We start from the raw sequence: 22,789 nt of genomic DNA, 5'->3' as shown, positions 1-22,789 counted from the left end.
TGTGTTACTACCATACACAAATCAAGAATTTAAAGAAACCATTAAATATTTAGAAATATTTAACACCAGAAACTTTAAACTCTAACTGTATTTGCTAGCCCCTCTAAAAAGCACAACCTGAATTTTTTTAAACGTATGTTCCTTACAAAGAATCTTATCAGCTATAGAAAAATCTATGCAATTTTTATCCTGAAGCTAATATTGAGCTGCACTTGAATTCACATTCTTAGCAAAGCAATTGCCTGAGAAAACACGCTCTATGTTGGGTATTTCTTCTTGTGCTCTTCCCAGACACATGATTACAGGATAGCCCTTTATTCTTCCTCTTTGTTCTCCCCATCCTCTTCCTCCTCTTCCTCCTCTGGTGTGTTCTTCTGTGAGCCTATTGGCCTGCCAGGGCCCTTCTTTCCTGATTCATTGTTGCCCTTGGCCTGATGTGTAGAATATCCTTTCCATATTTCTTCTTTAGCTTAGCTGATTTTTGTTCATATGGTTGCTTATCTTTGGCTGACTATGCAGACCACATTTCACCCAATTTTTTTGCAGTATCCCCATTGAATAAACCAGAGTGCTCACTTTTGATCTTTGTTCAGAGAAAAACAGGAAGAAGCAGATGGCAGCTGTTTAGGAGCACTGGGATCTTTTTTTCTTTCCTTATCACCTTTGAGAGAAACATAATTTTTTATCTCCCTCTCATAGCGAGTTTTGTCACTCTTTGCCATATCTTTGAAGTTTGACTTTTCTTTTGCAGACACAGTCTTCCATCTCTCTGAACATTTCTTGGAGACTTCAGCAAATTGCCGGAAGGCTCTATGTTGGGTATTTCTTCTTGTGCTCTTCCCAGCAGGTTTGCACGATGAAGGCACATTCCACTGACCGTCACTTTTCCTTTCTGTTTTTCCTTCCTTTTATTTCAGCACATGGGGGGAAATATTTATTTCTCAGAGGATGCCTGAGAGTCTCTACTTTTATTTCTTTTACAGCTTTATTGAAGTAATTGATATACAAAAACTGCACATATTTAATGTATATAATTTGATGAATTTGGATATATGTGTACACAAATGATGCCATTTACTACAGTCAAGGTTAAAAACACAGCCATCGCTTCCAGAAGTTTCCTGTGTGTCCCTTTGCTTTTTATTTTTGTAAGAACACTTAGCATGAGATCTGCCCTCTTAATAAATGTTTCAGTACACAACACCTTATTGTTATCTAGAGGCACTTGTACAGCAGATCTCTAGAACTTAATCATCTTGTATAACTGTAACTTCATAAGGCTGTTTTCCATAGAGGCTGCATCATTTTACATTCTCATAAGAGTGCACAAGAGTTCCATTTTCTCCCCACTCTAGCCAGCACAGCATCATCATCATTATTATTGTTGTTGTTGATAATTACCATCCTAATGGGTGTGAACTGATACTTTGAGTTGTTTTGAATTGTGTTTATGAATGGTGAAAAATGCAAAGCTTTTCTCTAAGACTGGGATTCCCACTCTTGCCACTTCTAATCAACATATTGTGGTCTTTGCTAGAGCAATTACGCAAGAAAAAGAAATAAAATATATTAAAATCAGAAAGCAAGAAGTAAAATTATCTGTTTGCAGATAACATGACGTTATTTGTAGAAAGCCCTAAAAATCTTGACAAAAGAAAAACCTTCTTAGAACTAATAAACAAATCCAGTAAATTTGCAATATATAAAATCAGCATGCAAAAATAAGTTATATTTTTATATACTAACAATGAACTATTTGAAAAAGCAATTAACAAAACAATCCCTTCTCAATAGCATCAAAAATAAATAGAACAATATAGGAGTAAACTTTATCAAGGAGTGGAACATCTGTATATTGAAAACGACAAACATTGATGAAAGAAATAAAAGACTACACAAATAAATGGAAAGCCATCTAGTGTTCATGGATTGAAAGATTTAATATAGTTAAAATGTTAAATGATATTTGAACATTTTATTTTGTTCTCCCTGTCCTTTTCTTGCTCATGCGCCCTGCTATTGTTTTCATATATTAAGTTTCATATATCGTGTTGTATGGATCTGTTTCTAGGATGTCTCATATTTCCCATTGATCTGTCTTTTGCTACACTAATATCACACCATCTAAATTAGTTTAGCTTTACAATAGTTTTATATATCAGGTAGAACACATTTGTTCACCGTATTTACCTTTGTCTTGTTATTTTTGGCCTTTTGCATTTACATATAAGTTTTTTGTCATATTTCTCTAAAAGTCAAAACCTGGTCTTGATTAGAACTGTAGTGACTCCATCTGAGGACTGAGCTGTGAAAGCTGAGGCCTGAGTTCCTGTGCTGAGCCCCACTCCCAGTGGCTTCAGTAGCTCTCTGTCAAGTAGCCCCATAAGAGAGGTTTTAGCCTGGGGGAGAAGCAACTGCCCCTCCCTCAGGAATTTAACACCACCCTGTGGCTCTGGGGACTGAGCTATGAAGGCAGAGGCCTGGACCTCTGCACTGAGTCAATAATCTACACTGTAGAAACCACTTTCTTATCAAAGCAACTTTAACCCAGGGGAAAGCAATTGCCCCACCCACTGGAAATCCTCTTACCCTGTCCACCCGAGGGATTTTTTATTCAGCTGAGGGCTACAACCTGAGGCTCATCAAGTAGCTGAGACTAACAGCATTCAGGCAAAAGCTATAGGATAACTGAATCTTTGCTTGACCTATGAATCTACCCAGGAAAGTAAGACTAGACATTGGTGTTTTACGTGGGCCTTCCCACACTCATCCAAACCCAGTACAGGGAGCTACAGTCAGCAGAACACTGGTACCCACAGGGAAAATTTGGCAGATTTCAAAACCCCCCGAGACAGCCAAAATGGTGAAACAAAGAAACAAATCCCAAATGAAAGAGCAAGAGATTCTACAGAAGAAGGGATAAATGAAATGAAATTAAGCAAGTTAAAATAATAAGATCCCACATCAAACTTAAAAGCTTCTGCACAGCAAAAGAAACCAGCATAAAAATAAAAAGGGAACCCACTCTCTGGGAGAACATATTTGCCAATGATACATCAGATAAGGGGTTAATATCCAAAATATATAGAGTAGTCATATAGCTCAACAAAAGGAAGACAATCCAATTAAAAATTGGGCAGAGGAGCTGAATAGACATTTCTCCAAACAAGACATACAAATGGCCAGGGGGTATATGAAAAAAATGCTCAACATCTTTAATCATCAGAAAGATGCAAATTAAAATGACTGTGAGATATCACCTCACACCTGTCAGAATGGCTGCCATCAACAAATTCTCAAACAACAAATGCTGTGAGGATGTGGTGAAAAGGGTACCCTAGCACACTGCTGGTGGGAATGCAGACTGGTGCAGCCACTATGGAAAACAATATGGTGTTTCCTCAAAAAATTAAAAATGGAATTGCCATTTGACCCAGTGATCCACTTCTAGTAATATACCCCAAGAAGCCTGAAACTCCAATCAGGAAGAATATATGCACCTCTATGTTCAGAGCAGCACTATTTACAACAGCTAAGATCTGGAAACAGCCCAAGTGCCCATTAGTAGATGAGTGGATAAAAAAGCTGTGGTACATACACACAATGGAATACTATGCAGCTCTAAGAAAGAAAGAACTCTTACCCTTTGATACAACATAGAGAAACCTGGAGAGTATTATGCTAAGCGAAATAAGCCCATCAGAGAAAGACAAATACCACATGATCTCACTGATTTGTGGAACATAATGAAAAATAAGCTGTTGACCAAAAGAGATCTAGAATCATGGAAGTAGGGAACAGACTGACAAACCTCAGAGGGATGTGGGGTGGGAGGGGTGGGAAGAGATAAAGAATTTAGATGGATATATGCACATATGCACAACCAATCAACAAGAACTCTAGGCTAGGGAAGGCAGGAGTGGAGTGGGAGTGGGAAGGAGGGGGGTCAATGAGGGAAAAAGGGGGACTACTATAATACTTTCAAAAATAGAAAAATTGCTAAGGATGAGAGGAGAAAGGGAAAATAGCAACATTTCAGAGCATTTGCAATTTGTCAGACTCTGTGCTTGATTCTGTTATATATATATATTACCACCCTGTATCCTCACAACAATGCTTCAACATAATGCATTATCACTTCTTATTTACTGTGAAGAAACTAAGGTTCAGGGAGCTTACATAATTTGTCCAATGTCAAATGGCTATTAGATTCATTGCATGGCCTCTGAGTCTGCAGGCATGTATCAGCTTCTATTAGTTTGCCAATATCAATTCTAGGTTCTAGAGTCAGAGACAAGTAAGATAGCTGACCATATCTGACTCTGAGAAACCCACAATTGAAGAGACACTCAGACTAATAGTAAATTACAATGCAATGTGCAAAGTGCAAGGCGAGTGGCAAAGTTAGGATTTGAACTTAACTTTCTTTTAGACCATTGGTTGCCTATTATTGCAAAGATAATAAATTGTTAAATTTTAAAACTTAAAAAAAAAAAAAAAAAGCCCTGGTCAATTTGGTTCAGTGGCTAGAGCATCGGCCTGCAGACCAATGAGTCTCAGGTTGGATTCCGGTCAAGGGCACGTACATCGGTTGTGGTTTGTCCCTGGTCCTGGTCAGGTCCTGCAGGAGGCAGCCAGTGGATGTGTCTCTCTCATGTTTTTCTCTCTCCCTCTCTTTCTTCCTCTCTCTCCCTCCCTCCCACTCTATCTGATGATAAATAAAAAAATATCCTCGGGTGAGGATTAAAAAATAATTGTATTGGCTCCATAATCAGTGTGGGAAGATTTGCTCTTTACAGTAGTTGAGGCTTCTAAATATTCAAGGATAGGATATCTCTTTATGTAGGTTTTTGTTCTTATTTCTGTCAATAAAGCTTTATGATTTTCTCTGTAAAAGTACATCTTTTGTTAGATTTTTTTTCCCTGATCCATGCATACTTTAGCCCGTGACCAACTGCTGAGCTGCTCCAAGCAAAAGTACACAAACTGGTCATTGACCGCCTTACAATGATCTGAGGCTGACAGTAGTACATTTCAGGCTTTTACATTTGAAATAATAATAATAATAATACCATAAAAAACAACCTCCAAACCCAAACTCCCACCAATACCAGCAGTACAACCATTTTAAGCATCTTACATTTCCTCATGTTCCTAAGGTGCAACTCCAGTGTCAAAACCCAAACATGCGCTGAACTAAAAATATTAGTTTAGTGAAATTTTAATTATATCAGTTCTTCAAAGCATAAACTAGTAAGAACATTTTTGTCTTGAAAATATTATAAAATTTTTAATAGCAAAACATAGGAATAAAAACATATTAACAAAATGTATCCAATTATTTACAGTACAAACAAGAACTTTGCAGTTCATTGTTGTATCCTGACAAAGGACAACTACCCATTTTAAGAATCTATGCTTGTGCCCCGTGGATGTGGCTCAGTGGATTGAGCATCCTCCGGTGGACGGAGAGGTGCCAGTGGGATTTCCGGTCAAGGCACCTGCCCGCCGGGGTTGTGGGCTTGATCCCCAGTGCAGGGCGTGCAGGGGGCAGCCTGCTAATCCATGTATCTCTCTCACGTGAATGTTTCTATCTCTCTCTAAAAATATTTTAAAAAATGAATATTTAAAAAAAGAATCTATGCACAACGTGATTGCAAATATGTATAGTACTTAAAAAACAAAAACAAAAACAAAAACCTCTGTAAGAAGGATTCAGGTGGAAAGCCGTCCAGCTGGTTGTCGCAGGCGGTGCATGAGAAGTCCTCAAGGGCGTCCCCTCACAGGGCGGGCACTGCCAGTGGGCGCACTCGCTCAGGTGCAGACTTCGCGCGCCGCCGCCCCGCCCTGCCCTGCCGCCTGCGCGGCCACCAACTGGGAGGTGGGGGAGGGGTGGCAGGTGGGGGAGGAGTGGCAGGTGGGGGAGGGGTGGCAGGCGGGGCCAAGGCAGCCGCAGTGGGCGCGCCCGGGCAGGGCCACGCTGCTGGGACACCAGCGCCTGTAGGTGGGCTCAGGGGACAGGACAGCCAGCTTGGCAGTGATGCGGCTCAGGCAGGGCGGGTAGCAGAAGTGCCAGCACAGCTCCTCCAGCGATAGTTCATCCTGGGCCCCCGCTCGGGCATCAGGTAGCCTGGGCGCGCCGCATGCTGGCTTTTGTTAGATTGATTTGTAGGTAGTTTATGCTTTTCAATATAAATAGTATTTTTAAACTTTTTGGTTGCTATTCATATGAATATAATTGATTGTTTTGCTTTTTATAAAACCATTGTGGAAATAATTATAGACATAAAGATGCAAAAATAGTACATAGAGTCCTGTGAGTTCTTTACCCATCTTCCACCAATGGTGACATCTTCCTAACTAGTACAGTATCCAATTAGAAAATTCACACTGCAATGTTAGTGTCAATTAGATTACAGTTTATTCAGTTTTCTCATTTCTCTCTCTCTCTAGAAAAGGGCTGGAGCCCAGGTCCCTTATGTGGCACCCAAAGGCGATGGCTACGAACTGCCGCATTGCAGGGCTCGAGAGGCATCCAGGACAGAGTCCATGCAGAAGCTGTGTTGATACCATGAAGTCTGCAGTCACCCCAGGCCCTGTCCCATCTTGCTCCCATCCATGACCAAATGCGGGGGACCGAGTGCAGACCCCACTCTCTGATGCCTAATGCCTTCAGACCCCAAACCTGCCTCCCTGGTATGTGGGAAACTGCTGGGCTGAAGTGTGGACACTGGGCCCTCGGCCGAGGGAGAGGTGCCAGGCACTCTCCAGCTCCGGCACCCCACTCCACTCACCCAGCCTAGGGAAATCCGGGCGAACAGCCTGAAAGGAAGACTGTTAGCTCTTAACTTCCATATTACTGCCCGAAACCTCTCATTCCAAGAAACCAAAACCCATCACTCCAGTCAGGAGGAATGGGATGATGGAACCATCCTAACCCGCCCAAAACTGTAAATGGTCACTCGACTAGAAAAACAAGTTTCAGGAGACCCCAGCCCCCGACCAAGCAAGAACTTGGGAGAGCCCAGGCCCGACCAATCAAAGATGACCACATCTCCTTGGCTGAATGACCCCCGCCCCCCCCAGCCCTGAGTTTAAAAATCCCTAGTCTGTACAAGCCGGTTGCTTCTCTCTCCTTAGAGGTAGTCCGGCAGGCTGATTCCCAATAAACTTGCACTTCTGGAGACCCTGCACCGCCTCGTTCCACCTCGTTCTTACAAAGACTTTGATCAGGAAGATGGCTGGAGGGTGAGGCTAAGTCACGGAAGAACCCCAAGGAGAAGCCAATCAGAAAGCAGCAACATATACTTCCATAGTAGGAATCCGTGTGGAGCACCCACGGTTTACACATTGCTGGATTAAAATGTACAAGAGGATGATAACCTAGCTGACATGGAGGCCACTGAGCTGAAGAGAATCCCGTGCAGGAAAAGGAGACATGGCACAGACCTGACGACAGCTCCCAACAGCAGACACCAGTGCCAGCCCCTCCCCACGTTGTGGGGGGCTCAGGCAGCCCAGGTGGCCCAGGACAAGAGCCTACATGTCCCCTCAGTGTGGGCAACCTCGAATACCCTGAATTCTGCCCTGGTTGCATCATAGAGCTCTCAGCCCTTTTATGTCCTGCTTTTTGTACTTTGAGCACTTCTTTTTTTTTTTTATCCTCACCCGAGGACACTTTCATTTTTTGTTCAGATAGAGTGGGAGGGAGGAAGGGAGAGAGAGAGAGAGAGAGAAAGAGAGAAACATCGATGTGAAAGGGACACATTGAGTGGCTGCCACCCGCATGACCAACCAGGGCCGGGGACAAACTGCAACTGAGGCACGTGCCCTTAGCGGGAACCGAACCTGGGTCTCTCTGGACTGCAGGTCGATGCCTTAACTGCTGAGCTAAACTGGCCAGGGCTGAGCATTTCTAGGTGACCACTACTGATCACACCTACAGTTTTATGTCGCCTCACAACATGCAGTGATCTCATGTAATGCCCACCAGAGGATATAAGAAGGGGAAACAGCCTCAGCTCACAAAGGTAAACTGATTCTCAGAGATGGGTGTTACGTGGCCAGCCACCTGGGCCACCTAGAAATTCAGTGCAAGATTTCAGGGTGTCCATAGTCCGCAGCCCACGGGGCAGCCTGCTGTTCCCTGCTCCCACGTATCCAGGCCAGGGCCCTCCCAGCCAGGACTCCTTGCCCACATGCTCTGTGCTCGGGGCCTGATGGGCAGAAAGCGAAGGGACCCAGGCCAGCAGGTCTAGGACCGGTCAGCCCAACCTGTGTCCTGTGCACAGGGGCAGCTCCTCTCTAACCCTAATCAGGCTCTCCAGCGATGTGCTTTGTGAGGACAGACTTCACATGGCCTGTCCAGGGTCGGCTCCATCCAAACCTGCTTCAGAACCAGACAAGGACACAGGAGGGACCCTGTGTGCTGCTGGGCTGGGTCATGAAACACAGCCCAACTCTAGCCCATGAGGCCCCCAGCCCACTGGCCCTCCCCTTTTTCTCCTCTTCGCCCTCTGTCCCAGCCGCCTTTCCAGTGACCAGGCTCCTAGTGCAGTTGTTGAACCACTGCGGTGACGGTCAAAGCCAGCAACGCATTTGTCGTAGGCCCGGCAGCGTTTGACGTTGGAGCTCCTGGAAGGAACAATCAGAGAGCAGCAGCCTGTCAGGAACCTGGCCAGGCGGGAGATGGGTCAGAGTCCCCTCTGCCTAGAGCAGGAGAAACGGGCAGCAGTCGCCCCGTCAGAGAGGACCTGTGCCGGGGAGGCGGGTAACTTCCCTCAGCCACATCTGCCTCACGAAGCCAGGGTTTGACCTGGAGGCAGCTTGAATCCTGCCCTGAATCACTGGGCCTTCTTCCCGGCCACTCACTTATGTCCCCAAGACCACTAAAGACCCCAGGCTGCTGACCAGCTCTGTGATTCTGGAGAGAGGCCTTCAAGTGGGAGACATGGTCCCACGAAGGGCGGACAGTTTACCTAGAGATGCGGCTCCGATCGATTCACTGAGGGAACGGCCTGTGCGCACAGGTGGGCCCCAAGCTGCACTCCGAAGGCTGGGGTTGGGGGGAGACAGAAATAGGTCAATGCACACGAGGGTGGTCCAAGGGGCTGGAAGGGGCTTCCTCGTGGAGAGCAGGCGGGGCTGAGATTAAGGAAAGGGAGCCAGACTTTTTGCTGCCCCATTTATCCTCTGATCACTTACGTTCCCAGAGCCACTAGAGACCTCAGTTCCTGACCAGCCCCGTGATCTGGTGGGGAAGGGGCTCATCTGGAGAAAGCTCAGAAAGACAGTGCTCTCCTGCTTCTAGGTCAGCACTGGGCTTGGAGAGGGTGGATGTAGTGTGTCTGTGGCCACAGCACCAAATGGCTGCAGGAAAACAGCCCTTGCTCGTAGGACAAACAGCACCACGGTGCCCCTTACAAGTGGCTGTAGTGTTAAATTCGGCAGGCCACCGAGTGGGTGCAGGGCCATTGCTGTTGCCTGGCCTTATGTCCGGGCCCTCTCACAGTGACCCCACACAGAACAGTATAGATTCTCGGTCACATGATGACTCTTATACTCTGTGGAATGTGAGTAGTAAGCAGTTCAGTGTAATGTTCTTGTCCCTCACGTTCTCGTCTGCTGTGTCGATGGTAATGCATGTTATACAGACTGTAAGGAGGATGTTAAAGTTCCACAGTCACCTGTTGGAGGGTTGTCAAGGAATAACTCAGACCTGGGCCTGGTCAGCATGGCAGGAGGGGTCCAGGCTCTGCTGCCTGGCCAGGAGCTGTGGGCCCAGCTAGTGGCAGAGACACAAAACAGCTCTTGCTGCTCCACTTCTCCCTCCAGGAAGGAAAAGCAGAGCCTGCTAGAGGGAGGCTTTCAGATTAGAGCTAAGGTGTCACAAAGGGTGAACAGTTTTATTTCTAAGGGTGTGGCTCCCATGAGCTTCACCGCGGGAACGGCCTGTGTGCACAAGTGGGCACCAAGCTGCACTCTGAAGGTTTGGGGCGTTTGGTAGCCAGTGATATGGGTGAATGGACAAGAGGGTTGGCCAGATGGCTGATGGGACCTCCCCTTGGGCAGCAGGTGAGACTGGGACAGAGCCGTGAGGCCCAAGGCCTTTGCCCCATGTCTATGCTGGCTCACACATCATGCCAGTGTTCTGGATGGCACTCATCACATTGATTCTTAGCTTCAAACGGTTTGCCACAGGCTTCTGACTTCAGCCCACCTGGTCAGCTCTGCGGAGCCTCCTGAGGCCTCCTGCTTCTTAGGTGCTCGCAAAACTGCAGGCCATGGGTAGGCTCCTTCTCAAAATGTGTTCCTTGGAAACAAAGTGGTGAGGCTCCCAGTGGACAGGGACCCTGAGAGTCTAGGTGAGTGTCTTGCTTAGACACAGTAGTCTAAGTTGTCCATGGCCTCCTCGGACAGGAAGCTGTCCAAAACAAGGACTTAAGTGCACCCTCTTGTCTTGACACCATTGTAATAACTTGGTTATTAATAACAGGAAAGGAGCAAAGAGGAGACTAAATAATATAGTCATGTCCTTTATACAGCTTAGCCAGGAAGCTAGTTTAATATTCTCCAAGTCTCTTCCCCGCAGGGCGAGGCAGGAAGGGACTGGATTGAGGCAGCTTAGACCCATGCCCAGTAAGGCCTGGGTGATGTGGAAAAAGCTTGCCTGCAGTCATACCTAGGACCAGGGCATTGACCAGAGTGGGCGTGTAGGCATGGCCAATACAAGTGTGGGAGGACTTGATATTTAAACCCCTAAACAAAGGGAGTTCTCTCTCTCTCTCATGCAGGTCACACCTGACGCCTGGCTCTCGGCGCTCTTAGGCTCCATAGTGGCCACATACCTCACCACCCTGTGAGCCCCCGCTGGATGGGCCAGTGGACTGTGATTAGCCTGAGGCTACCCCGGACTCAACCCCACCATGGACTGGCAACTCTGGGCACAGGCCCTGCTTCTAGTTCTGCTGAAAACCCAGGACTGGTTTAAGGGAACTGGAACTTTAGACACTGGGGGATGTAACTACATGCAAATAACACCACTCATTCCCCTGTGTGAGTCTTAGACAATTTTTTTTCTCAAGATATCACAAGAACCTGACACCCAGCACCCATTGGGGACAGGGATACCCAACTCCCACTGGTGTATACATCCACCAATAACACAGAGCAAACGCCCTGGCCAGCAATCAGCACATAACCAGATCCGAATCGGCCCCTTGACAGGTCACCCACAGGACTGACCACCGAGGGAAAGTTGGGCACACGTTGCCCCAGGTGACCTGGCTGTTCCCACTCAGTGATGTTCCCTGAGGGAGGCTGAGCCCCTGGCATGGAAGGGCCACAGGAATGGGGTCACACTCTCGCGTGCCCTGCTTCACTCTTAGAGGCAACTATTTTAGGCTCAAGGTTATAACAAAGAGAAAAAGGAAGGGGGTTCCTGGTCACACTTTCGCTTCAAATCAGGAGCCATAGGACCAGCCCTGGGGGTTTGCAGGAGCTGTCCCGAGAACAGCTGGAAGGTTTCCTCACAACCATCTGTGCTGGTGAACAGGGCAGAAGGCCCAGCCCGGGACAGGCCCCCCCAACACTGTTCCCCTCTCCTCTTGTTGCAGCAGGAGGAGGCCGAGGGCAGGGCCCACCTCAGGGTGCCGCTGCCACAGTCACCTGCTGTCCTACCCCGGGATGACACTGGTGGGTGTGGGGCCCTAACTGTGGGAAACTGGACTGGCAAATGTGTTCCTAGGGCAGCCCGAGCCTTGGGCATCCTGTGTCCACCACTTAGGGCAAGGACACTGAGCTCCCTGGGGGAGGGGTGGCCAGGGCAGGTATGGGCAGGGGTGCAGCTGAGCCCCAACTGCTTGCTGCACCATAAAGCAGATACGAGGTCAGTGTGACCCCTGGACAAAGACACGGAGCCAAACAGAGCTGAGTTATGGGTCAAAGAGAATGAAGATAATGGGCTATAATCCAGCACATAGGCAAAACCCTCAGTTAGGGGCTCAACTGTGTCCCCCAAGAGATGTTGCAGTTCTAACTCTCAGGACCGTAAGTATGGTCTTATTTGGAAACAGGGTCTTCGTGGATGACCAAGTTAAGATGAGGCCCGTAGGGTGGGTCCTTATCCGTGTGACTGGTGTCCTTTGGAGCAGACAGTAGAACAGAGGAACGGCCATGTGAGGACACAGAGGAAGCCATCTACAAGCCTGGAGACACCGGAGCCCCCAGAGCTGGGGGGCGGCCTGGACCCGGTCCTCCCCTGGAGCCTGCAGAGGGAGTGTGGCCCTGCCCACACCCTGACCTCAGACTTGTGGCTCCAGAACCCAGGGAGAGTCAATGTCTCTGCTTAAGCCGCCCAGTCTAGGGTACTTGTAGCAGCAACCAGGGGAACTCTACGGGGCCCACTGCGCTGCTCCGCAGGGGTGGGGGCAGGGGGCAGCACTCACAGGCCTGGCCTGAAAGAGCTGATGTTGCCAGAGGATCAAACAGGAGACACAGAGCCTCAAGCCGCCCTGAGGCACAGCGCTGAGGCACGAAGGCAGGTGTCTTCTTGAGCGGAACCCAGAGCCCAGCCACTCCTGGAGGGTCTCAGACCTGAAACCCCCCAGTGAGCCCTGTGCGGGCCGACCTGGAGAGCTGTGTCATGGGACAGGGTCCCATAGCAGCGCCTGGCAGAGGCCCGTGGGGAGCACACGAGCTGTGCCTGCCGAGGCCTCAGCAGAGTTTGAAAAGTCTTCATTAAACTCACTCTTCTTGTTGGACGGCACACGAACCCCTGTGCATCGCTGTGAACGGTTGGTGTCCAGGCCACACTACTTCCTGTGTCCGCTGGGGCCCTCTCTGCTGCCCCCTTGAAGCCAGGCGCACTCTCTGCACCAACCGCGGGTGAGGGGCGTGGGTTCTGCGGGAGCATCTGCACTCTGTGCCGGACACCGACTCAGCGAGCCTCCCAGGGAGCAGACAGGAGATTGGGTGTGTGAGTGGGGGCGGGTGGCGGCAGTCAGGCAGCCAGGGAGTGGCAGGGGCATGTGGTGGTGAGCTGGGATCAGGGGATGACGCTGGGGTTGACTCAGTGTGAGGACAGGGCTCAGAGGGAGAGCGCCGGCAGGCGGGTGTCTGGAGCCCGCTCTGCGCTCTGCCGGAGGAGTCCTTCCGTCGCCCCCTCTCTGGACAACAGGCAGGTGCGCCCAGTAAAAGGATATTCCGTGCGCGATGCGCTTCCACATACTAGGCAGCGTGGGAATGGAGATGCCGAGCATGGCCACGGCCGAGATCAGGAAGTGGCCCAGGATGTAGCCTGGTATTTGTGGAGGGGCTTCAACCTGCCCTTCACTCTGGGCAGGCGAGGTGGCGATGTCTGCTTTGACCTGTTTGGAGAGGTTCTGGGAGGACCTGTCTCTGGCTCCTGCCACAGCAGCCCATCTGCAAGACAAAAAAGGGGAGCATGGCGGGCCATGGGCCTCCTTCCCACAGCCGGCCAGCGACGGGAACCGCCACCCTGCATCACCTGGGGCCACTGTTGGTAGCAGAGGTGGCGGGGCTGGGGCAGGGGCTGCAGCGGGCAGAGGACCCTCAGCAGGGGACTCAAAGGCTCCTGCAGAGTCCACCCCGGCCACAGCCACGATGCAGCTGTGGAAAACAGCTCTCAGAAGGCATGTGGCCCACAGGGCTGAGGAATCGGAAGGGGCACCCACCCACCGGGACCCCAGCTGTGGGCAGCTACCAGTCCCTTGTGACCAAGGAACAGCCTACGGCGATGCAGAAGATGGCTAAGGCCACAAATTGGAACTGAAATAATCACTTCATCTTCCAAAAAACTTTCTATAGCTGTGCCAAGTAACTCATCCTACAGAAGTGACCCACACATCAGCAATTAGTACCCCACAGGGCTCACACTGTTTTCTTAATGCCATGCCCATGAAAAGGAACCCGGGCCCCTCAGGGAAATATCTGATTCCAGGTCTGGAGCGGGACATGTACAGATGGACCTGGAACATCATATCACACAAGATTGCAAAGGATCTACAGAGATCACCGAGGTCATTCAAAAAGACTCAGGGGTCGACCTGAATGGGCTCCCCGGTGTGGGTGGGCAAATCTGGGCAGCGACGACCGTGATCCCTACAACTGACTGAAACACAGACACATGTAAACATACGAGTTTATAGTGATATTTTAAAAAGGCAACAGTTAATCCATCACATTTGGAGGATGCTAGTAAAGTCACACTTTATCTTGGGCACTGTCAATACTATTAAAGATGCAGGCATTTACCCTGCCTTTCCAAATAAAGATAACATTGGGAGACCAAAGGATAGGGGAGGAAGTCCTCTCCACAGAAGTATTCAGCTTACATGTGTCGAAGGAACAGCAGAATAGAATGTCATCACTGATTACTGAACACTATCAGCTATTAACATCATAAAAAGGAAAAACCCAATGTCTCCCGAAAGAAGAGCGTACACCACCTATAAAGTGGTCCTGCAACAACCAAAAAATGAAAAGAGAATCCAATTAGGCATCTGGATTCAATGATCACTTTACAGGAAACATAAAGAACTGTTCCTGAATGTCAAGGACATACAGCTTGCAAAAACCAGTCCCTGTGACACTCTGCAAGAGAATCAGCCTTGTTTCTGCCTCAGACATAAACAGGGAAAGAGAACCGGAGGGAGCCCACGGGAGACAAGGCACTCAGGAGACATAACAACCGTCAGCGTGGAAACCTCACTTGGATCCTGGTTCCAAAAAAAAACTATTAAAAAATTATTACACTTTTGAGAAAATTAATAAGATATTATTAATATTAACCAGCTACTGTTAACTGTGTTTGTGATAAAGGTATTATATTTAATTTTTAAGAGTTCTTATCTTTAGAGATGTTTAGATGTATACATAAAGTGATACAGTGATCTAGGGTTGGCTTTCAAATATAAAGGGAACAGGGAGAGTGAGTAGAATTATAAATTCAACGACAGTGGCTATAAGTTATCCACATATAAGCTGGTTGGTGGATGCATGGAAACTCATTATAAAGTTCTATCTACTTCTATATATGTTTGAAAATTTTAATAATGTGTAAAAAACAATCAGATCCTCGCCAAATTGCTATTCTTTAGTCTATGATTTGTGGCTTGTTTGTGAAATGAATATTATTTTCTGGAAAGGCTGGTAACTAAACTCCCCATACAAGATCTCATAAATCAGCTTTTACAACACAAACACCCATAATCTCTTTTCTTAGTTGTCAAGAGAAAAAGTAAAGGTCACACACAACTAAGAAGCAACTCTGGTTGCGGTTGTTTAAGACAGTATAAGATAAGGAACTCATACAGTTTATCAACAACAGAAAAGCCGGTCAAGATGGTGGCGTAGGTAAACGCGGTATCACGTCCTTCCACAACCACATCAAAGTTACAACTAAACTACAGAACAACCATCATTCAAAACCGCCTGAAATCAAGCTGAATGGAAGTCCTACAACTACGGAATTAAAAAAAGCAGCTACATCCAGACTGGTAGGAGGGGCGGAGGCGGACGGGATGGTCCCACACCCACGTGTGGCGGATAAAAATCAGGAGGCTCCCGCGGCTGGGAAGGTCCTCCCTGAGGACTGAGGGGTCCCCGTCCCACACCAGGTGCCCCGCTCAGGGTTCCAGTGCCAGGAAGAGAAGTCCCCATAACTTCTGGCTGGAAAAACCAGCGGGAACTGAGGCTCAGGGAAGCTGACGCGGCTGGAGCCCCAGGCAGCTCCTTAAAGGGCCCGCGCACGGACTTATCGGACTCTCTCCCTCTAAGCTCGGAGGGGAGGCAGCTCGAGGGGCGCCAGAGACATACAGGGAAGAACTGAGCTGTTTGGCATTGGAGCGAGGGCTGGAGAGGGGGCTTCCTCGGGGACAAACGTGCTGTCAGAGGCCTTTGTTCCTTTGGTGAGCCCTTCCCGGGGGCGGCAGACAGAAGCCATATCTGGGACTCCAGCAACCTGGCTCACACTGGTAGCCCCGCCCTGCTGACTCCCTGAGGCCCCGCCCCACCCAACTTTCAGGCCCACCCAAGCTGTTGCTACTTGCTTAACCAAAGGATTGGCCTGTCTTGGATCCTGCTTCAGGTTTTCCCTAAATTCTTTCAAACGAGCAGCATCGGGTCTCAGCGAGCCCCATACCTCTCATTAAGTAATACACAGAAACAAACACAGGGAGGCAGCCAAAATGAGGAGACAAAGAAACAGGTCCCAAATGAAAGAACAGAACAAAACCCCAATAAAAGAACTAAGCGAAAGGGAGATAAGCAACCTGACAGATACTGAGTTCAAAACACTGCTTATAAGGATGCTCAATGAACTTAGTGAGAACCTCAGTGAACTTGGGGAGGGCCTCAAGAGCATAAAAAAGGACCAGTTAGAAATCATGGATACACAGTTAGAATTAAAGGAGGCATTAACTGAAATAAAGAATAATTTACACAGCTTCAATAACAGAGTATGTAAATCCAAGGAGCAAACCATCGATTTGGAATATAAGGAAGCAAAAAAATCCCCAATCAGAACAGCAAAAAGAAAAAAGAATCCAAAAAATGAGGATAGTGTAAGGAGCCTCTGGGACAACTTCAAGCGTGCCAACATTCGCATCTTGGGGGTGCCGGAAGGAGAAAAGAGAGAACAAGAAATCGAAAACCTGTTTGAAACAATAATGGCAGAAAACTTTCCTAACTTGGTGAAGGAAACAGACATACAAGTCCAGGAAGCACAGAGTCCCAAACAAGATGAACCCCAAGAGGCACACACCAAGACACATCATCATCAAAATGCAAAAGGGCCCTGGCCAGTTTTCTCAGTGGTTAGAGCGTCGGCCTGCGGTCCTGAGAGACCCGGGTTTGGTTCCCGCTAAGGGCGCGTACCTCGGTTGCAGTTTGTCCCCGGCCCTGGTCGGTTGTGCGGGTGGCAGCCACTCGATGTGTCCCTTTCACGTCGATGTTTCTCTCTCTCTCTCTCTGTTTCTCTCTCTCCCTCCCACTCTACCTGAACAAAAAATGGAAAAGTGTCCTCCGGTGAGGATTAAAAAAAAAAAAAAATGCAAAAGGTTCAAGACAAAGAGAGAATCTTAAAAGCAGCAAGAGAAAGGCAGTTAGTTACCTACAAGGGAGTTCCCATTAGGCTGTCAGCTGACTTCTCAAAAGAAACTTTGCAGGCCAGAAGGGAGTGGCAAGAAATATTCAGAGTGATGAAAACCAAGAACCTACAACCAAAATTACTCTATCCTGCAAAGCTGTCATTTAGAATCAATGGACATATAAAAACTTTCCCAGACAAGAAAAAGTTAAAGGAGTTCATCACTACCAAACCGTTATTATATGAAATGATGAAGGTCTTTTTTTTTTTTTTTATGAATTTTTATTTATTTTTTTGTTACAGATATTTTAACTTTTTACCCCATTGGCACCCCCCACCCCACCCCACCTCCGCCCCGTCCCTGGCTTAGTTGTCCATGTCCATTGGTCATGCATACATGCATATAAGTTCTGTGGTTTATCTCTTCCCACCCCCCACCCCCCCATCCCCTCTTCTGAGGGATGTCAGTCTGTGCCCTACTTCCATGTGTCTGGGTCTACTGTATTCCTCAGACTGTTATGTTCATTATATTCCGTATATAAGTGAGATCATGTGGTATTTGTCTTTTTCTGCTTGGCTTCTTTCACTTAGGATAATACTTTCCAGGTCCCTCCATGTCGTCTCAAAGGATAAGAGATCTTTCTTTCTTACCGCTGCATAGTACTCCATTGTGTATATGTACCACAGCTTTTTTAGATGAAGGGTCTTTTTGAAGAAAAAGATAAAATGTATGAACAAACAAAATGGCAATGAATACATATCTATCAACAATGGAATATACAAACAAAATGAACAGGAAGAACAGAAACATTCTCATAGATACAGAGAACATTTTGTTGGTTGCCAGTTGGGAAGGGGGTTGGGGGAATGGGTGAAAAAGGTGAAGGAATTAAGAAGCACAAATTCATTGCTAGACTGACAAACCTCAAAGGGAAAGGGGTTGGGGGGTGGGAAGAAATAAACCAAAGAACTTATATGCATAACCAGTGGACACAGACAATAGTGTGGGAAAAGGTGGGAGGGGGGCGGGAGTGGGGAGGAGGGGGTCAATGGGGGAAAAATGTGGAACATCTGTAATACATTTTACATCCAACAATAAAGATTTTGGAAAAAAAAAAAACCAGAAAAACTATCTGATCAAAAAATGACAGAGAGCCCTGGCTGGTTTGACTCAGCAGTTATAGTGTCGGCCTGTGGTCCGGAGAGACCCAGCTAAGGGCATGTACCTCGGTTGCAGTTTGTCCCTGGCCCCGGTTGGTCGTACGGGTGGCAGCCACTCGTTGTGTCCCTTTTGAGTTGATGTTTCTCTCTCTCTCTCTTCCTCTCTCTCCCTCCCACTCTGTCTGAACAAAAGATGGAAAAATGTCCTTGGGTGAGGATAAAAAAAAAAAGACAGAGAATGTGAAGGTACAGTTGGACTTCAGACATATGAAAAGATGCTCAGAAAAAATTGCTCAGAAGCTTTTCCCCAGGGTTTTCTTTTACTAGCTTTACAATTCCAGATCTTACATTTATGTCATTAATCTATTTTGAGTTGATTTTTGTATATGGTATGAAATAAGAGTCGAATTTCACACCTTTTCTATATATGAATATACAGTTTTCCTAGCACCATTTATTGAATAGACTATTTTTTCCCCATTGTGTGTTCTTAGCAACTTTATTGAAGATCAGTTGACCACAAATGCATGCATTTATGTCTGGACTTTCTATTCTGTTGCATTGGTCTGTACATCTGTTTTTATTCTAGTCCCACGCTATTTTACTTACTATAGCTTTGTCGTAGATTTTGTAACCAGGCAGTGTGATGACTCCAGTTTTTTTCCTGCTCAAGATTGCTTTGGCTATTTAGAGTCCTTGGTGGTTCTACATGCATTTTAGGATTTTTTTTTTCAATTTCTGTGGAAAATGTCATTGGAATGTTTGTGGAGATTGCATTGACTCTGTAGATCACTTTGGGTACTATGGACATTTTTATAATATTAGTTTTTCCAGTCCATGAATATGAGATATCTTTCTATTTATTTGTGTCTTCTTCAATTTCTTTCATCAACAATTTATACTTTTCAGTGTACAGATTTTCACTTCCTTGGTTAAATTTATTCCTAAGTGTTTTATTGCTTTTTATTCTCCTGTAAATTGGATTGTTTTTGTAATTTCTTTTTCAAATAGCTTATTGTTAGTGTATAGAAATGCAACTGATTTTTTAAATTTAATTTAATTAAAAATTTTTTTTCTTTATTGATTTTAGAGAGAGAGGAGGGGAGAGGGAGAGAGAAAGAGAGAGAGAGAGAGAGAGAGAGATCAATGTGAGAGAAAGAAACATTGATTGGTTCCCTCCCACATGCTCCCCAACCAGGGATCAAATGTGCAATATGAGTATATGCCCTGACTAGGAATCAAGCCTGCAACCTTTTGGTATATGGGACAATGCTTCAATCAACTGAACCACCTGGCTGGGGCAATAAAACTCTTTTTTTATGTTTCAGTGGACGAGGGGGTTATTTTTTTTCCCACCATGAGTCTAAAATATAAAAAGCCAATCACCTTAAGATTAAAGTATTTTCCTATCATATATGGCTTGGCCATCAATGCATAGAGAGGAAGGAGAAACAACACAGGAGAAACAAAAATCTCTTCCTGTTTCCTAATAATTCCTGAAGGCCAGATGTGCTGTCCTGCTAGACAGAGACCAGATAATTTCGTGGAGGGAACGGGTGCTTTTTTGTTGTTGCTGTTAATCCTCACTGGAAGATATTTTTTCATTGATTTTTCAAATAGAATGGAAGGGAGGGGGAGAGAGAGAGAGAGAGAGAGAGAGAGAGAGAGAGAGAGAGAGAGAGAGAAACATTGATGTGGGAGAAGCACATCAATTGGTTGCCTCCTGAACGGCCTCTACTGGGGCCGGGGATAGAACCTGCAACTGAAGTACATGCCCTTGACTGGGAATCAAACCCATGGCCCTGCAGTCCACAGTCCGACACTCTAATCGATAAGCCAAACCAGCCAGGGCCGATGTGCTTTTATTTAAAAATCTATTGTATATTAGTATGTTTCGTTTCTGTTTTTTTGTTTGTTTGTTTTTTGTTTTTTAATCCTCACCCGAGGACATTTTTCCATTTTTTGTTCAGGTAGAGTGGGAGAGAGAGAGAGGAACAGAGAGAGAGAAACATCGATGTGAAGGGACACATCGAGTGGCTGCCACCTGCACAGCCTACCAGGGCCGGGGACAAACTGCAACCGAGGTACGTGCCCTTAGCGGGAACCGAACCCGGGTCTCTCAGGACCGCAGACCGACGCTCTAACCGCTGAGCCAAACCGGCCAGGGCTCGTTTCTGTTTTATAATCACTTCCTTCCCCCAGTAGCTGCTAATGTTCTGTGCTTGCTTATATGTGCTTCCTCGGACATAAGTAAGTTGGCTGCATCTGTTCTTCATAAGCTTGTGTCTGAGCAAAGGATTGACAATAAATAGTTATATGTAAGGATGCCTCGGCTAGATCTCTGTGCCCTTCTGACCTTTTTTTATTTTCCTAAACAAAAAAGTGAGTTTCAACCATTGCTGAAATTTAGTTTTTAATATATCAAAACCTAGCTTAAGAACTTGATGATGCAATGAATTTATTATTCTTCCTCTTCTCTACTTATTGTAGTGTGAAACTATTTTCTAAGAAGTGGTCAAGTTCCCTCTGCTGGGTAATTGGCAGTGTGTGAGAAGAGGATACTAACTGCAGGCATGTAATCAAGGGTCACTTCAGTGTCGTCAGACATGAGGTCCTCTACCATTTTCTGTCTAATTCCATTTCCCTGTATTTCTCTCATGGTTGGTTTTCCTTCGGGGATGAACAATGATTCCAACAGCCTCTGAGAGTAAATGTGTGCTTTTAAAGTTTTGGAGTATAGACAAAGTATAAGGTCATACACCCAAAGTAACCAAGTTCAGGTTAACATCTCTGTCCACAGACAGCCTCTCCTTCTCAACTCCTCACTGAAGGAAAGTGTAGACTGTCTTAGAGTCAGGCAGGGCTTTGGCACATCAGAGCTCCTAAGGTCATGTGTGAGTGGACATAAATACCAGGTGCTCTGGTTATTTCATTTGTTAGGTCTTATTTTAGAATTCATCACTAGTGGTTACTTAGATCAGGACTGAGTAGGAGACCAGGTGAAATATTGTACCTATGCCCTCCCACTCAGGTGGGACTGGAACTGAGAGACTTGATCTCCTCTGTCAATACAGGTAGAGAACTCCATCTGGTTGGCCAGGAAGGATGTCTATATGTACATGGCAATGGTGGGCTGGGTAAGGAGTCAAGGAAGGTGGGGCCCAAGGCAAAGCAGCAAAACGTGCTCAAACACAGAGAGGGGGCGGGATTTAGAAGCCCAGGCCGTTGTCATCATGGGAGCCCCATGAAGTAAGGCCCCAATCACCATCCTGGGATTCAGGAGTCTCCTACTTAGAAAGGGCTGGTGAGAACAAGGCAGGGTCTGGAGTACTGAGGGCTGGGGCTCAGGAACAAAATGAGAGCCACCTTGTCAGATTCTAGGTACTGGCTCAGTGTTGAAACTAAAGCAAGGGGCCCTTATGCCTTTACCCCTTGGTCTAGAACTGGTGAAATACTCTCTATTCTACTTCCAGCCTTGACTGGTTTGGGAGATGGGGAGAGAATCTTGCTGGTGGAAATGTAATGGCCTCACTGTGGACACAGAAGGCTGAGAACTAGACTGGGCCTGGCAGGCTGGAGCACCATTCATCACCAAGGTGATTAGTTTTGATCCAGGTGGGACACATATCTGGGGTTATGGCTGGAGAGGCCATTATAGACACAAAAGGCAAACAATCAATAAAGATGGAATTTTGAACTTGCAATGCCCTGTCACATAAAGTAGCTTGTATGCTTTTATAACAGCCCCAGTGTTTAGGCATTATTCTCCACATTTCTTTTTTTTTTTTTTCTTTTAAAATTTTTGTTGTTGTTGTTGTTACAGATGTTTCTCCTTTTTTTACCCCATTGATACCCTCCTCCCCATCCCCCACACCCCGTCCCCAGCTTTGTTGTCCACGTCCATTGTTTATGCGTACATGCATATAAGTTCTGTGTTTTATCTCTTCCCATCCCTCCACCCCCTTTTCTGAGGGATGTCAGTCTGTGCCCTACTTCCATGTTTCTGGGTCTACCGTATTCCTCAGACTGTTATGTTCATTATATTCCGTATATAAGTGAGATCATGTGGTATTTGTCTTTTTCTGCTTGGCTTATTTCACTTAGGATAATACTTTCCAGGTCCCTCCATGTCGTCTCAAAGGATAAGAGATCTTTCTTTCTTACCGCTGCATAGTACTCCATTGTGTATATGTACCACAGCTTTTTTATCCATTCGTCTACTAATGGACACTTGGGCTGTTTCCAGACCTTAGCTGTTGTAAATAGTGCTGCTATGAACATGGGGGTACATATATTCTTCCTGATTGGTGTTTCAGGCTTCTTAGGGTATATTCCTAGAAGCGGGATCACTGGGTCAAATGGAAGTTCAAGTTTCAATTTTTTGAGGTAACACCATATTGTTTTCCATAGTGGCTGCACCAGTCTGCATTCCCACCAGCAGTGTACTAGAGTCCCCTTTTCTCCACACCCTCACCAACACTTGTTGTTTGATGATTTGTTGATGGTGGCTATTCTGACAGG

The 22,789-nt window shown here is 46.5% G+C and overlaps 1 pseudogene; it reads right to left on the bottom strand.

The window, feature by feature from the left end:
• Positions 1-314: 314 nt before the first annotated feature.
• LOC118626260 overlaps positions 315-22,789 on the bottom strand; it is a 45,643-nt pseudogene continuing 23,168 nt past the window's right edge.

This window comes from Molossus molossus, unplaced genomic scaffold (assembly GCF_014108415.1).
Source record: "Molossus molossus isolate mMolMol1 unplaced genomic scaffold, mMolMol1.p scaffold_m16_p_12, whole genome shotgun sequence".
In the NCBI taxonomy this organism is placed as follows: domain Eukaryota; kingdom Metazoa; phylum Chordata; class Mammalia; order Chiroptera; family Molossidae; genus Molossus; species Molossus molossus.
Note: the sequence above shows the minus strand (reverse complement) of the source record. Positions and strands in the feature narration are given on the sequence as shown.